A 7191-nucleotide genomic window follows, 5' to 3' on the forward strand; every position below is an offset into this window, starting at 1 on the left:
CACCCGGTTTTAGGAAGGAAAACAGTGAAGCCGTTAATGAAGTTACTACCACTAATGTGACTGTTACCGATAATGGGACATTTCCTGATGGTGCAGTTGAGCACCACATGAACCAGAAGCCAATGAGATGGAGACCAATATGGAAGAAGATATGTCCTGTAAAATTAAGAGGCTTTGTTGTATTTTAATTTTGTGTTTGTAAATTCTGTATATTTAATTAAGTTATTGTTAATTATTTATTTGTTTAATGTAAGTGGCTGTTGTTCAGTACGAACAATACTAAGAAGGGGCAGTGTTTCGACAGCGTAAATCATGTGATGCTGCTAGCACATGCATGACAGAGTTTCTCGAATTATCGGAAAAGCTCGAGTGTGATCGAGATGCCTCATTGTTAGTATATAAGCCTGGCAGAGGAAGCCAGCAGAGAGCGATATTATCGTGATTGTGAATCGCTGTGATTTGTAGCGTGTATTAGAAAAGTTGTTAAGTTTAAAGTGACGAGAAACGTACTGACTGTGGAATTACTGTGTACTAAAAGCTTGTATCGAGAAAGAATAAACTGGTTTAATCAAGAAAGTACTTGTATCGCTGAAGTTCCTCGGAAAGAATTTCTACCAGAAATTAACAAACAAGCAGATATGTAACAGTTTATTACCACTCATCAGAAGTCTGTATTAACTTTATGTATAACCAGGTTGAAGTGTGCACGTCATTTACTTGTAAAATGTTCCATTCAAGACTTGATTAATCAACTTTATTATCAATGTACGTTAATAAACTTGGCATGAAAACTTTTACTGTGTATCATATAATTTATAATTGTTTATAATATTTTAAGTTTTAGCTTTTTAATTTCAAAAAGAAGTGTTTAAAAATCTCGAATTTCATTTTTCTGTTATGAGGTATATGATCTCCAATTTCTCAACTTCATAATTTTCTAACTTTTACAATAGACTGCTGCGGTTTCAAACTAGTTAGAAACAAGAATATAACATTTTATCCTCCTACCTTTTTTATTTGCTGAGCTGTAGCAGAATTTCTTAACCTATTTATAACTTACTTAGAAAGCCAGGTAAAATTACTGAAGTTATGGGACATTCTATTCTATTCTATTTCAAAGCTATGTGAATTCTTTGGGTATCCAAATTTGTAAGAATTAACAAGGCTTAGGTGAGAACGTCGGATATTTTTACTTGAGTGCAAACCACTCAAGTAAGCAGTGAGTATTACAAAGCCTTGCATTTTCATGCTTACTTTTATTTATTGTTATATAGTTTAACAAAAGTAACTAAAATGTAACAATTATAAACTTCTCAGCTTAGCCTAATAAAATGTCTTATATAACGCTATTACCATTAAACATGGGGGAAGAGACCTGTTTAATCTCAATCACAGGTATTTGTGATTTTGGCATAAACTTCTCACCTATAGACTCTAAACTAACATCAGGCAGATATGCCCTAAATGTCGGAGATATGGTGGAGTGGGCATTTTCAGATACTTTTATCCAAGAACATCAGACTACTGCCCTTGGGTGAATAGCTAGTCACAATAGGTAGCTCTCCTTTGGCTCTGTGTGTCTTCAGTTTTCTCTGCGACATATAGTCACCTTGGCAGCATACTTTCTCTCATTGGGAGGCTCACAGCTACTCCATGGAGTACCAGCTTCACCAGATGGTACCTGCTGATGGAACAGCTTGTTCTGATGGGTGTTGTTCACCAACAGTATTCCAATCTTTTTGGTATTTAACACAGTAATATTAATCTTTAAAACAGCAAGTAAAATAGCATTGTATATCAAGCTTACTCTTCCATCATTGGTATTCATGGTATTTGAATTCGGCACTGGGAATACATTGTCTTTATTCACTAAATGGATTATTAAAATCATACAGGGAAGAGTGGTATGATTTAGACACTACAACTTTTCGACGGAGTCTTTTGTCATTGAACTACGCTACGTTACAAGGCTATTCTCAAGATCCACGATCGTCAGATAGACCATGATCGGACGTGGTTACTTAGATAGTAATGACGTAGTGAGGCTCTAAAATCGTTTTGATATAACACATTCAAATGCTTTAGAAGTTTATCAAACTAAAGCTCTGAGATATTTATAAAGGATATTGGTTAATAAAATTGATAAATACAGGTATCATTACATTTGATAAGCAATGTAAAGAAGCTGATACTTGCTATTTGTCATCAGTGAAATCTAAAACAACAACTGCTAATGAATGTAAAGAGATGATTTACCTTATTGTTCCATTTACTGACAGAAGTACGGAACTGAATAAATCGGAATCAAAATTCAGAGCCACTTCTGTATAACAGCAATCACCTAACACTTGTAAAATTCTATACCCAACTATTAATTGTTCTTGCAAGAGAGCCATTGGCAATAACTTCTTAAATTATAATTCTAGGAATGTCCTAAAATTCATTGAAATCGCACAAAACAAGTAATTAGTGAATCAGTCATTGAAGATTTTAATAAATGATGTAAGAAAGAGAAGTCAAAAGATTATTTACGTAGTAAGTATGACATGACTACTGCCGATAAAGTAGAATAATTTGGTTTCCATTCGTAAAAACTTATGTGCAATTGTGTGACAACATTATGTACAGCTTTAACAACAATCCTTTAAATACAATTATTCCAAGTACGTTATGTTATAATGTTTACTATTCACAACATATTGGATACAATAGAATTTGTTCAACATTACAGTTTTTCGTCGACAGCGCTCATAAATTTAATTTCATTTTTAACATTCATCCAATTTTGTGAGAAATTCAACAATGTTCTTACTACCAATTATTGGATTAATAGTTTTACAGAATATCAGACCTTTCCAAAACTTTCACGTCTACACTTTAATTTCTTAGTTTTTTAAGGTAATGATGGCCTACTCTACTATGACGACTACCGTTAGTTTTATCTGTCATTTGTTTAAGCTATTACTGTAGTTAATTGCAAGCTGTATAACATCACTTCATTACTTGGGTTTTATTATTTTCTGCTAATTATTTTAATTCTCCTATTTACCATTTTTGTTACGTCATTTTTTAGGGGTTAATATTATGGGTTTTCTCGAATCTTATCGCATATACTTTTTAGCTATTTATCTGTGTTTTAACTTTATTAGTTTCGGCTGTTTGCTCAATTTGTATTGTAATTACTTTTGATAGCACGTCCTTTTGTATTCAGAATACCGTAGATAGAACTGAGAGGCTTTTATCCTACTAAGGGGTATTGCAAAATTAATCACACTTTTTCCCCCGAAGTAAAGACGAACTTGATAAGACCGCAAATATCATCACTCGTGAGAAAACGTCATTTCAACGTACTCTTGGGTGTTTGACTCTTCGAATTTAATTTTTTTGCCTAAACTTTTGAATCATGGTGCTCAGTAGAACTCAGGTTCGTGTCGCATGTGCTGACTTCGGGATGGCTCAGAAACTAGTCGCAGACATGATCCGAGAATTGAAGTCGGAGCTTTCATTCAACAATGCACAGAAGAAATGTTGGAGACTTTGCCCGAATGCGAGAGAGACAAACGTGAAACCTTGATACGTGTTCTCACTGATGTGCTCACAGAGACAGCCATAAAAACAGACATGTTTGTTGCATTGCTGAAATATTTTGCAAATCGACTAAAACTCGTGCGTGAGAACAATGGTGGCCCAATCAAGCGATATTGATACTTGGAATTACTTTTATGATTGAATGAAAATCTTATTTTACTTTGTTATGTTCTCGGGGAAAAAAGTGTTATTTATTTTGAAACTCCCCTTAATCTCCTGGGTACTCTTGCAGACTTCAATAAGATCATCTCTTACCCTTCTTCTCTCAAAAGAAAATAAGTTGAAAGGTCTTAATATATCCCTATAAGATAATCTTTCCATTCCTGGAATTATCTTTGTAGTCCTCCTCTGAACCCTTTTCAACAATGTTGGATTCAAAAGTATCACCCACTAATTTTGGGAGAAACACCATATTGTAATACTACCATTTGCACTGTTATTTGTATTGGAAGGTTTCAATTTTATCTCCGCATCTGGTAACCATCTACAGCCTACTCACAACTTTCTGTATGAGTCTAACCGTACTTTTTAATAAATCATTATTTTTGTTAGGTAAGTAAACCAAAACTGTAAACAGTATTCCAAGTGAGACATATCTAGCGATCTTAAAGAGAGATAGTTACCTGTACTGATTTGTAATCAAGATATCTATAAATACACCTTTAACTTCTAACAGCTTTATTACATGCACCTCTGGCACTAGATGGTTTGAGTGATTTATTCATCACTATGACAGGCGACCATGTTGTACTGAAAGTCACATGTGTTTATCGTCATTGACGATGACGAGGTCGTAGTTCATATTCTTTTCACTAGAAGACGCAAAATGTGTGTGTGTGTGTGTGATAGGCGGCCAAGTTCTGAACATGTCTCGACATGTATTTAATTAAAGACCCCAAAAAAGGCTTATTTATACTATAATTAAAACTTACTCACATTATTAAAGATTTCAGTGATATTATTATTATTATAAAAAATCTGGACACAGTAATTATTTTTAATAATTTATTTTCACAATAAAGATTTTGCAATCTGATCTACATAAAAAGACATATCTATTAAAGACGTATTTACATGAAAACGTTTTACAACAAAATCATGAACAAACATATCATTACTATCTTTGTGGGAAACAAATTTAGATAAGAGCTTTGGTTTTGATACGTTTCAAAAACGATAATACGTATAATATATACAATACTGTCCATACACAGATGAATATAGTCCATGCAGTACTTTTTGGTTGAAAGTCCATGTTTGACAATTCTTTTTGATGAATTTGTTAATGTTGAGATTATGTGGAGGTAGTCCTAATGAATCAAAATATTCTCTTTTTTCTTTTCGACCAAAATATATGCAGACCAAGTGGCTACCAGGTTTATGACTAGGATCCTTATTGACAACGTATAAATGTTTTTCTGTCTAGTCTGGTAGTTGGTCACTGGCAAATACACTTCCAAACTTTTTTCACGTACGCGAAGCCTGCGAGAGTATTGAATAAATTTCCAACGTATTCATATCTTCTTAGCTATCTGTTATGATATCTGTTTCCAAAATTGACTGAAATTCTGCATATGCTAGAACATTTATAGTGTATTTCAATTCGTAAGTTAAAGTGCGAATTTCCAGCAGATAGATCAGGTGTAAGATCAAAGGTAAAGAGAGTATATCCTCCTGAGTATTCGTCATATCCTATATCAATTCCTTGATCTTGAAATTGTTTTCCAGTTCCACTAAATACCGTTTCATAGCTTCGTGCACACAGCTCAGCTTCAAAATCTGGCGAGAAAGGTCGAGTGGAAACCTGTTTTCCATCCACGTTGATTGCCAGGAAGCCCCCCAGTAGCACAGCGGTATGTCTGCGAACTTACAACGCTAGAATCCGGGTTTCGATACCCGTGGTGGGCAGAGCACAGATAGCCCTTTGTGTAACTTTGTGCTTAATTACAAACGAACAAACAAACATTGCCAGGAAATTGATATTGTAATGTTTGTGTCATGATATAAAAAGATTGTTTGGTTTAGATACTGGTAACTAATTTATATTTGTGAGTGACTATTTTATTATTCTTAAAATTTGTTATAATAAGAGTTAAAAGTAGACGATTTTGTTAATAAGTAATTGGTGTTGAGAATATAGAAAGTGGCCAGACGACTATGTAATAAAGATATTGTTGCGTATCTGCTTGTTTGTTAATTTCCCGTAGAAATTCTTTCCGAGAAATTTCAGCGACATAAGTCCTTTCTTGATTAAAACTAGTTTATTCTTTCTCGATACAAATTTTAGTAATACACAGAATTTCTACAGTCACTTTAAACTTAACAACCATTATAACACATGCTATAAATCACAGCATTCACACACTCTACTTACGGTGCCTACTGTTCGCTTGACTCAATTATCTATCTATTCAACAGCCTACCTCTGCCATGCCGCTGGTTTTTCTCGCCAGGCTTATATACTAAAAAAAGGGCGCCTCGAATAAACTCGGTCTTCCCCGATAATTCATGATCCTTCGAAAAACTCCAGTGCGCATGCACCCAGCGTCGCGTGACTTCCGGTGTCGTAACACTGCCCCTTCCTTAGTACTGTTCGTCCCGAACAATAGCCACTTACATTTAACCGATAGATAATTAACAATAACTTAATTAAATATACAGAATTTACAAACACAAAATTAAAATACAACAAAGCCTCTTAATTTTACAGGACATATCTTCTTCCGTATTGGTCTCCGTCTCATTGGCTTCTGCTTCACGTGGGGTTCATCTGCTCCATCAGGAAATGTCCCATTATCGGTAACAGTCACATTAGTGGTAGTAACTTCATTAATGGCTTCACTGTTTTCCTTCTCAAAACGGGATAGCGTTTCTTCTTCGACAGTGGCTTTTTCAGGTGACACGTCTTCAGCAGCGTCATTTGTTCCATTGTTCACTTCGTCCCAACTGAAATGTCCTGAACCGTGACAAGGCCAAAGCCTGTTGGCATGCACCACCTTTGGCTTATCTCGCCGACCACATTTTATTCGGAAAGTCACGTCTCAGAAACGATCCACTATTTCATATGGGCCTTCCCATGGAGAAGACAACTTAGAGGACTTCCCTTTGGTCTTCCTGGGATTATACAACCACACTTTGTCTCCTGGTACAAAGCTGACTTCAGTAGATTTCTTATCATAACATAACTTCATGGAATCAGCAGACGTTTTCAAGTTTGAACGCACTTGATGATGAATATCATCCATCCTTTCAGATAACACTTTCACAAACTCTGACACATTTTCAGGCAACTCTTCGTAAGGTGGGCATCCTATTATCAGGTCCACTGGCAACCGAAGTTCCCAACCAAACATCAGCTTTGCTGGAGTGTATCCAGTGGCTTCATGCTCTGCAGTTCTTTTGGCCGTCAACAGTGGAGGGAGTAAGACATCCCAGTCATCTTGGTGGATATTACAATACTTTGCCAATTCCTGTCCCAGTGCCCAATTGTACTTTTCTACCATCCCATCAAACTGTGGGTGAAGTGGCGTTGTCCTGGTCTTTCGTATGCCAAACAACTTGCAGTATTCATGGAACACAGTTGATTCAAAGTTACGGCCTTGA

Source organism: Limulus polyphemus, unplaced genomic scaffold (assembly GCF_000517525.1).
Source record: "Limulus polyphemus unplaced genomic scaffold, Limulus_polyphemus-2.1.2 Scaffold992, whole genome shotgun sequence".
Taxonomy (NCBI): Eukaryota; Metazoa; Arthropoda; class Merostomata; order Xiphosura; family Limulidae; genus Limulus; species Limulus polyphemus.